A 10,540-nucleotide genomic window follows, 5' to 3' on the forward strand; every position below is an offset into this window, starting at 1 on the left:
ACATCCGTGAGGAATATCATTAAAAAATAATGACGCCATGATCTCCAAAGGCCAAAAACAGGTTAGTGTGGAAGAATATTAATTTAGACCTACCTACTGTGACTATTAAAAATACAAGTCTTTTCATGACGCTTGGGCAGTTGGCTAGTCATTCTCACATGTTTTTACGAGGAGCCCAACTAGTGTATTCCTTGGGGCTAGTAGACCAATATATAGTACAAGTACAGGCAGTTTATAAATGGTACATGTTAGCAGCCGTCTGCCACTCACTCTTGAACTCGTCGCAGTCAATAGTCTGGGGACTTTTCTATTGTGTGCGGAACTCTGCAAGACTTGACAGATGCTAGTTAATTTGTCCAGACTACATAGAGATCGACCAGTAGCTCTCCTCATCGGCCGCTCTTCTTGCTTGCCATGGAAGCTACCATATCTGTAGTCACAGGTGAACTAGTGAGCCGTTTCATCTCCTTCCCGAAGAACCAGTACTACTCATCTTTGAGCGATGCACAATCAGAGGAGAAGGTGGTGAGGAGATTGCAGCACCTCCTGATGAGAGTCAGCATCATCATCGAGGAGGCAGATGCACGGTACATAACAAATTATGGGATGTTGTTGCAGCTAAAGATGCTCTCGGAGGCCATGTACAAAGGGTACCGCGTGCTGGACACCTTGAGGTATCAAAACCTCCAAGACAGTGCAGACACTAACGAGGTTAGCATCGATGACCCATCAAGCAGCATCTTGTATATATCCATTCCTTTCAAGCGTTCTCGAAAAAAAATTGAGAAGCATGACATGGCCATGCACCTCGAGTCAGATGGTGCCTTGGAAAGCTTAGAACTTGCTGTTGCTAACATGGCAGAATTTGTTGTCCTTCTGAGTGGATGTGAGCGCATGTCTCGTAGGCCATATGATGTTTATCTTTACACCAACAACTTCATGTTCAGCCGACATGCTGAAAAGCAAAAACTATTGAGCTTCTTGTTGGAGCACAACAATCCTCCTGGTGATCATGCACCGACAGTTCTTCCAATCATAGGTGGTTTCGGAGTTGGAAAGAAAACATTGGTTGCTCATGTGTGTGCAGATGAAAGGGTTCGCTCACGCTTCTCCTCTACATTGCACTTGAATGGAGACAACCTCTTGACGATACTGGACCATGGAGGGGCCATGTTTGACATGATGTTGGTAGTTATAGAGTTTGCTTCTGATATAAGTGACGACGAATGGAAAAAGTTTCACTTGTTTCTCGTAAGAATCAGTAGAGGAAGCAAGATCATCATCGTAAGTAAACTGAAAAGATTAGCCCGTTTTGGATCAGTGCAACCTATTTTCCTAAGTGTTTTGTCTTATGATGAGTTGAGGTATCTTTTTAAGACCCTAGCATTCGGGAGTGTAGACCCTGCAGAACATCCACAACTAGTATAATTAACAGATGAGTTTGCCAAGGAGTTATATGGTAAGCAAGGTTCACTTGTAGCAGTAAATACGTTCGCCCAGGTGTTGAGAATGAACCTCACTGTTCAGTTTTGGCGTTGCATATTTGGTAAGGGGATAAGACATGTTGAAAGAAACCTCTCCATATATGGTGAGCACCCAAGCAAGCTTAAAGAACAAGGCCTTCCAGTCGACATAACGGACTTTGCTTTGCATCCACTTACCATGACAAGTTATACAAGTAATGTTCCAATCAAGGAGGAATCACCAAGTGTGACATTTGGAGAGCTTCTAGCAGATCCTAGTGTTAGGCCAGAAGGAGAGTTCACTCTAATTGAATATGAATCAAGGATCCCCCCTCATAAATCATTTGTTCATTTTGTTACAAGTCGAGCTCAGGATACACATGAAGGAAGTAGTAGTACCTTGCCAGGGAGGAAGCGACGGGGTGGGCCAATCTAATTATTATTTTTGAACTTGTGTAATGTATGTAACTCTTTTTGTATTTTTATAAACAGATGTGTTCATGTATTATACTGAACAAAATGAATTACAGATCTCAATCAATGTACTGTAAATTTGTATTAAGTATTTGTTATGAGTGGGGGGATCCTGAATAAAGGGCAGACCCCAAGTATTTTATAGCATGGACAAGGGGAAAACAGAAGGAAAATTTGTGTCTTTTATCAGATCCAACAATCCACCGCCTGCTAATCGAGCAACAATACTACGTGTGTGTAAACTCCATGGTGCCATTCCATCTAATCGAGCAACGAAAACGCTGCATATAAAAGAGCAAAGCAACGGAGCTCTGATTTATCCTGTGCCGTGGCGTGGAAGTGGATGTGGACGCCACAAAAATCAGATGAGATCAGACTACGGTTCTGGTAGGCGCCGGGAAAATCAGAGCCTCCCACAAAATCAGCACTAATGTTTTTGCAAAAAAAAACTTAGATCGAAACAGGTTTAGAACTGAAACCACCCACGAATCTATTTCGGGGAGCACCGGGGCGTCGCTCTGCATCCAGCACTGGCGGGGGAGCCTCGCCGACGGCGTGCTCGCAGTCGACCCAGCCAAGCGCCTCCCTCACCTCGCTTGAAGCCAACGACCACCATGGGCCCACCGTGGCTGGGCGGCGGTGCGGCTCGCCGGTGGCCGCCATGGCGGTTTGGGGATTGGGGGAAAGAATTCATCGCTGGTGGACACTGACCACTGGGCCCACGGGAAAGCGGAAGCGGTTTGGCTACGCCAATGGTACAACAAGTTGGGCTGAAATGTCTCTCAGCTGAGAAAGAAAATGGACTCTAGCTTAGGTTCAATAATCCTTTCCTGCTGGTCCGGGACTTTTTGGGCTGGGCACTAGGAACCTGCAAACAAAATCCAAACCCAAGCAGAGCAACTACCTAATGGTTACCGTCCCCTCAAGAAACAAACTAACGGTTACCAGCTACCACCTGCGGAGGCTCCCGCAAGGGTCACTTTTTGGCCTGAGAGCGTTTGACGTTCATAAAAAAGACAACAGGCGACATCGATAAACCAGTGGAGATGGGGTAGTATTTGACCAAAAACTATCACAATTAGGGTCGACATCCCACCGAACTACACCTTTAAATGATTTTCTGCCTAAAACTATCACTTTTTTCTTCTTTTTTTCTGCCTAAAAACTACCGAAAATGATTGATGGCCGTTTTAGATGATTTAACCATGTTTATGACGAGTGGGATCTGACGAAGCTATGTACCTAGGGTAGGGCCATGGACCTCTCCGAGATACCCTCCCCAAGGACATCCTTAGAAGAAATCATCTTCAATCAACTCAGAAGTGTTCCACTCGACAAGCTCGAAGACACTCGACCATGAAGACTATCACTCGACCATGAAGCTAACCACTCGACCACCAGGAGATCTAAAGTCACTCCGCACGCTAACGGTCGGTCATTAAGTAGCTTTTATGGTCATAGCACTTTATTTGTGGCGTTACCAGTAACGCCCGACCTTAATGTACCTTAAACCCTGCATAACTGAGGGCCGGAGGGGTCTGGTGAACTCTATATAAGCCACCCCCTCCTCAGTGTAAAGGGTTCGCACCCCTGTAATTCATACATACATAATCCAGTCGACCGCCTCCGGGCTTCGAGACGTAGGGCTGTTACTTCCTCCGAGAAGGGCTTGAACTCGTAAATCTCGTGTGTCTACAACTACTCCATAGCTAGGATCTTGCCTCTCCATTCCTACCCCCTACACTACTGTCAGACTTAGAACCACGACAGTTGGCGCCCACCGTGGGGCAGGTGCCTTAGCGACTTGTTGGAGAAGTTGCGATTTTTCCGATCCCCTTCATCATGGTTTCAGGCGGAGTTTTGGTGGAGGGCCGCGAGATCCGTCTCGGCGCGCTCACGTTCATCGCCGACGACTCCGCTTGGCTTCAGGAGGCTCCGCTCGACGTCAACGCGCTCCCTGTCTGTGGGGCAACGCACTTTCGCGCATGCATCCGCGGCGTCCTCTTGCGGCAACCGTCGACCCAGTATCGGTCGCCCCCTGTGTCATCCTCCCTCCCTGTTTCCCGCCGGCGCAAGCGCTCCGGTCGGTCGAGGCTTCAGCGGTGGGTGAGACACGCGGTGGCTCGCCAGTCGGCCACCCCCCAAGTCGTGGCGATCGAGCCCGACGAATCTCTCTACGGCCTGTTCGACCTGTCAACTGGCTCCGCAGAGACTGCATCCGAGTACGACAGCAGTGATCCAGCGGCGGAGGTTCTGATGGTCGATGGACCACGCAGTCCTCCTGGCTTTCCCCGCAGCGACGAAGGCGAGGCGGAGGCGATCCGTCGCATGCCCATGAAGAGTATCTCCCCGAGCCCCTCACTTCGCTGCAGAGGGAAGAACTTCGTCGTCGGAACATGGATGCGCTGCACACTCCTATCGTTGGAGAAACCGCCGAGGCCCGTGCCTTAAAGGACGCGCGCTTGGCCAACTTGGCTGAGCGCACTCGGCTGGAGAACCTCCAGTGAGTACTCGACGAGCGTGCGCGATAACGGGTTCCAGAATCCAGTCGACGTCAGCTCTTTCCGCCACCGACTCGGGTATATCGAGCTCCGATTCAGAATTTAGTAGCTGCAGCCCGTATAGCAGAGTCGATTCAGCCTTCTCAGTCAGAGGTTGGCAGAGGCTTGTTACAGATCAGAGCATTACTCTGGGCGGCAGGAGATCAGAATTCAGCTGTATCACAGTCGCGGAATAGGATCCACAGCAGATCTGTCACTGCAGATACAGTCCAGTCAGCCCACAACCCAAGATCGCCCCCGAGGCGTGAGGGACGTGGGGACCGGCGTGATCAGTACAGGAACCGTGAGCAGTATGATCACCGACTCGATCGTGATGATCGACGTCGAGTGCCCACCCCTCCCCCAAGGAGTGGATCGTATGTGCCTCGACAACAGGATGACAGACGCCCTCACAGTGTTGGGCGAAGGATTCCAGTCGACCCAGGGAACCAGGCTTTGATGCGAGATCCATTCTCGTTCAGGGTTTAGTCGACAGGAATAGAGCTCACCGAGAAGGTCATGACAGAGATGTACCCACTACCAGCAGAGTACACGTCTCAGGACCAGAGTGCTTCAGCAGAGCCATCAGGGCCGCGGTGATTCCTCCCAACTTCAGGTTGGCGACTGGAGTCAGTAAGTTCACTGGTGAGTCCAAGCCTGATACTTGGCTTGAGGACTACCGAGTGGCTGTTCAGATTGGCGGCGGCAACGATGAAGTGGCCATGAAACACCTACCTCTTATGTTGGAGGGCTCGGCCAGAGCATGGCTGAATCAGTTAGCACCCAACAGCATTTACACTTGGGAAGATCTTGCCCGAGTGTTTGTCAGAACATTTGAAGGAACTTGCAAGCGACCAGCAGGGTTGACAGAGCTGCAATCTTGTGTGCAGAAGCCTAATGAAACTTTGAGGGCTTACATCCAGAGATGGATCACATTGCATCACACAGTAGAGAACATATCTGATCACCAAGCAGTCTGTGCCTTCAAGGAAGGCGTTAAGTACAAAGAACTGAACCTGAAATTCGGTCAAACCGGAGACATGTCTCTGAGTCGAATGATGGAGATTGCCACCAAGTATGCCAATGGTGAAGAAGAGGATCGGCTCCGAAGTGGCAAGCACAAGTCAGTCGCCCACGAAACCAGAGGAGGGAACTCCAGTCGGAAGAAGAAGCGGAAAGCCGAGCCAGCTGCTCCTGGAGAAGCCTTGGCCGTGACTCAAGGAAAGTTTAAGGGGAAGCCCAAAGGGCCTTGGAACCCTAAGAAGGTGAAGGACCAAGACAGAAATGATGTGTTGGATCTGCCATGCCACATTCACACAAAGAAAGATGAAGAGGGTAAACTCATTTACCCAAAACATAGCACTCGACAGTGTCGGCTCTTGATCCAGCAGTTCCAAGGGAAGCAGCCCAAAGATAAGGAAAAGGAGTCGGACAAAGTTGAGGACAAGGAAGATAGTGATGATGGATACCCCCAGGTCAATTCCACCCTGATGATTTTTTCTGATGTTGAAAGCAAAAGTCGATTGAAAGTTATCAACCGAGAAGTGAATATGGTCGCTCCGGTGACACCTAGTTATTTGAAATGGTCTCAGACTGCCATCACATTCGACCAGTCCGATCACCCGACGCACATAGCCACCCCTGGGAGGCAAGCTTTGGTGGTCGACCCAGTTGTTGAAGGCACTCGACTGACCAAAGTTTTGATGGATGGAGGCAGTGGCCTGAATATACTATATGCAGAGACATTGAAAGGGATGGCATTCCGATGTCCAGACTCAGTACCAGCAACGTGAGTTTCCATGGAGTCATTCCTGGAAAGAAGGCTGAGTCACTCAGCCAAATTGTTCTTGATGTGGTTTTCGGTGATTCCAAGAATTACCGCAAAGAAAAGTTGACGTTTGAAGTTGTGGATTTCCAGAGCGCTTATCACGCTATTTTGGGTAGGCCAGCTTATGCACGTTTCATGGCTCGACCATGTTATGTGTACCTCAAATTGAAGATGCCTGGTCCCAAAGGTGTGACCACTATTACTGGCAATCGGAAGAAGGCGGAAGAGTGCTTTCAGAAAGGCTCAAAGATCGCCGATGCTCAGATGGCAGTGGTAGAACTGCGGGAATACCAGAAAACTGCTGATCTGAGAGATTTGTTGCGAGCCAAGGAGCCCGCTACGGAATAAGCGTTTCAATCGTCCAGTGAGACAAAGCCGATTCACATTCACCCGACCGACCCCAATGTTGCTCCGACTCATATCTCAACAACACTCGACTCCAAATAGGAAGAAGCGCTCATCCAGTTCCTCCGTGAGAACTGGGACATCTTCGCATGGAAGCCTTCTGACATGCCAGGTGTTCCCAGGGGGCTGGCTGAGCACCGTCTACGAGTCGACCCAAAAGTGAAACCTGTCAAAGAACATCTTCGGCAGTCCGCCGTCCAGAAGAGAAATGCCATTGGTGAGGAGGTGGCTCGGCTCTTAGCAGCAGAGTTCATCCGAGAAATTTACCACTCTGAGTGGCTCGCCAATGTTGTCATGGTCCCCAAAAAGGACAAGTCGCTTCGCATGTGCATTGAATTCAAACATATCAATCGGGCCTGCCCGAAAGATCATTTTCCTCTCCCCCGCATCGACCAGATAGTCGACTGGACAACGGGATGTGGGCGCCTGTCTTTTTTAGACGCCTATTCCGGTTACCATCAGATCCGTCTGTATGGTCCCGACGAGATCAAAACAACTTTCATCACTCCATTCGGGTGCTTCTGTTATGTTACCATGCCATTCGGCCTCAAAAATGCCGGAGCCACGTTCATGAGGATGATTCAGAAGTGTTTTCTCACTCAAATCAGTCGGAATGTGGAATCATACATGGATGATATTGTGGTCAAGTCACGGAAAGGTTCCGACCTGCTGACTGACCTTGCTGAGACATTTGCCAACCTCAGGAGGTATGATATCAAGCTTAATCCATCAAAGTGCACATTCAGAGTTCCTGTCGGAAAGTTACTCGGTTTTCTCGTTTCCGAATGAGGAATCGACGCCAACCCAGAAAAAGTTGGTACTATACTCCGAATGAAGCGCCCTGTGCGCGTGCACGATGTCCAGAAGCTTACTGGTTGCTTGGCCGCTTTAAGTCGATTCATTTCTCGTCTCGGTGAAAAGGCATTGCCTCTTTACCGACTGATGAAAAAGACAGACAAGTTCGAGTGGACTCCTGAAGCTGATGCAGCATTTGCAGAGCTAAAAGCCCTGCTCTCCACCCAGCCTGTGCTTGCTGCCCCAATCAGCAAAGAGCCTTTGCTGCTTTACATTGCAGCCATGGGACAAGTCATCAGTTTAGTACTTATGGTCGAGCGGGAAGAACAAGGAAAAGCCTTTAAAGTTCAGCGCTCGATATATTATGTTTCTGAAGTTTTGACCCCATCAAAGCAAAGATATCCTCATTATCAGAAGCTTGTATATGGGATTTATATGACCACGAAGAAGGTTGCACATTACTTCTCTGACCATTCCATTACAGTCGTCAGCGACGCTCCATTGTCAGAGATTCTACACAACAGAGATGCAACTGGTCGAGTGGCAAAATGGGCGATTGAACTCCTTCCCCTAGATATCAAGTTTGAGGCAAAGAAAGCTATCAAGTCCCAAGCAATAGCAGATTTCGTCGCCGAGTGGATTGAACAGCAACTGCCGACTCAAGTTCAATCGGAGCACTGGACCATGTTCTTCAACGGTTCTAAGATGCTGAATGGTTCCGGTGCTGAGGTAGTATTGCTTTCCCCCAAGGAGATAAGCTCAGATATGTTCTCCAAATCCACTTTGATTCCTCCAATAACGAAGCAGAATATGAAGCACTTCTATATGGGTTGCGCATGGCCATTTCACTCGGCGTCCGTCGCCTCATGGTCTATGGCAACTCAGATTTGGTGGTTAATCAAGTGATGAAGGAGTGAGACGTCAGAAGTTCAGCCATGACTGGTTATTGCAATGCAGTGAGAAAGCTAGAGAAGAAATTCGAGGGGTTAGAGCTGCATCATATACCCCGACTGAAAAATCAAGCAGCTGATGATTTGGCAAAAATAGGTTCCAAGAGAGAAGCCATTCCCAGCAATGTGTTTCTGGAACACATCCACACACCATCAGTTCAAGAGGATCCTTTCACCGAAGAAGCCCCGCAGCCAAAAAGTGCCACGGATCCGACTGAAGTTGAAGTTCCAGCAGTGGTCGACCTGATCATGGAAGTTTTGGTCATCACTCCCAACTGGACAGTGCCGTACATCGCGTACATCCTAAGGAAAGAACTCCCAGAGAATGAAGAAGAGGCTCGATAGATCGTCCATCGATCCAAGGCCTTTACTGTGATAATCGGACAGTTGTACAGGGAAAGCGCGACTGGAGTTGGTCAGAAATGTATAACACCAAAAGAAGGTCAAATAATTCTTGACGATATCCACTCGGGGACCTGTGGCCATGATGCGTACTCTTGGACCATTGTGGCTAAAGCATACCGAGCAGGATTTTACTGGCCAAAAGCAAATGAAATGGCAAAGGAGATAGTCGACAAATGTGAAGGATGTCAGTTCTATTCCAATATGTCACACAAACCCGCCTCAGCCTTGAAGACCATTCCACTTGTCTGGCCCTTCGCTGTTTGGGGATTGGATATGGTTGGACCGCTGAGAACTGGCAGGAGCGGCTTCACCCATGTGCTGGTGGCAGTCGACAAGTTCACTAAATGGATTGAAGCTAAGCCTATCAAGAATCTTGATGCCTGCACTGCTATCAGTTTCATCAGAGAGTTGATATTCAGATATGGAGTTCCGCATAGCATCATCACTAACAATGGGTCAAACTTCGATTCCGACAAGTTTAGAGCTTTTTGCGCCTCTCAAGGCACACAAGTCGACTACGGTTCAGTCGCTCACCCCTAGCCGAATGGACAAGCGGAAAGAGGAAATGGTCTAATTCTCAAAGGGCTAAAACCTCGACTGATGCGCGATCTCAAGCATGCAGCAGGCGCATGGGTCGACGAACTTCCGTCAGTTCTTTGGGGATTGAGGACCACCCATAATTGGTCGACTGGACGAACTCCATTCTTTCTGGTCTATGGAGCTGGAGCAGTTTTGCCGAGTGACTTGCTTCACAATGCTCCCCGAGTCGAACTCTACTCTGAAGATGAAGCAGAACAAGCCCGGCAGGACGCAGTCGACCTCCTAGAAGAGGAAAGAGAGATGGCCATGATCCGATCGACCATCTACCAGCAGGACTTGCGTCGATTCCATGCCAGAAATGTGAAGAGTCGAGCCTTCCAAGAAGGGGACTTGGTTCTCCGAGTGGATCAATAGAAACCACACAAGCTCGCCCCTACTTGGGAAGGTCCCTTCATCTTCACCAGAGTTCTCCACAATGGAGCGTACCATCTTTACAACGTCGATCGCCAGATTGATGAGCCACAGCTTGGAACGCGGAGCTGCTCCGCCCCTTTTATACTTAAGTACTCACTCGGATGAGATGTAATAAGACATACCTCTGTAGTTTGTTTATCAAAGACAAAAGTGTTATAATTTTGCCAGTGATTGTTGTTGCTTTTGTTTACGTGAGAAATCCCCCAGTGGGTAGCTTAGCTGCGAATCCGTTTCGCCTAAGTTTGTAAAAAAAATTCCTACCGAGTGGTGAGCAAGCTTCTCACTCGGAGGCTTAGCTGCGAATCCGCTTCGCCTAAGTATTTAAAAATCCTACCGAGTGGTGAGCCAATCTCCCACTCGGGGGCTTAGCTGCAGTCCAGTACTCGCCTAAGTTTAAAAACCTACCGAGTGGTGAGCCAGTCTCCTACTCGGGGGCTTAGCTGCAGTCCAGTACCCGCCTAAGTTTAAAAAATCCTACCGAGTGGTGAGCCAGTCTCCCACTCGGGGGCTTAGCTGCAGTCCAAGTACTCGCCTAAGTGTTTAAACCTACCGAGTGAGGAGCAATCCTCCCACTCGGGGGCTTAGCTGCAGTCCAAGTACTCGCCTAAGTATTTAAAATTCTACCGAGTGGCGAGCCAGTCTCGCCTAAGTATTTAAAATCCTATC

The 10,540-nt window shown here is 48.9% G+C and overlaps 1 pseudogene; it reads left to right on the forward strand.

The window, feature by feature from the left end:
* The first annotated feature begins 414 nt into the window (after positions 1 to 414).
* On the forward strand, positions 415 to 1,899 carry LOC119358595 (annotated as a pseudogene).
* Positions 1,900 to 10,540: the final 8,641 nt, after the last annotated feature.

The sequence above is a fragment of the Triticum dicoccoides genome, chromosome 2A, assembly GCF_002162155.2.
Source record: "Triticum dicoccoides isolate Atlit2015 ecotype Zavitan chromosome 2A, WEW_v2.0, whole genome shotgun sequence".
NCBI lineage: Eukaryota > Viridiplantae > Streptophyta > Magnoliopsida > Poales > Poaceae > Triticum > Triticum dicoccoides.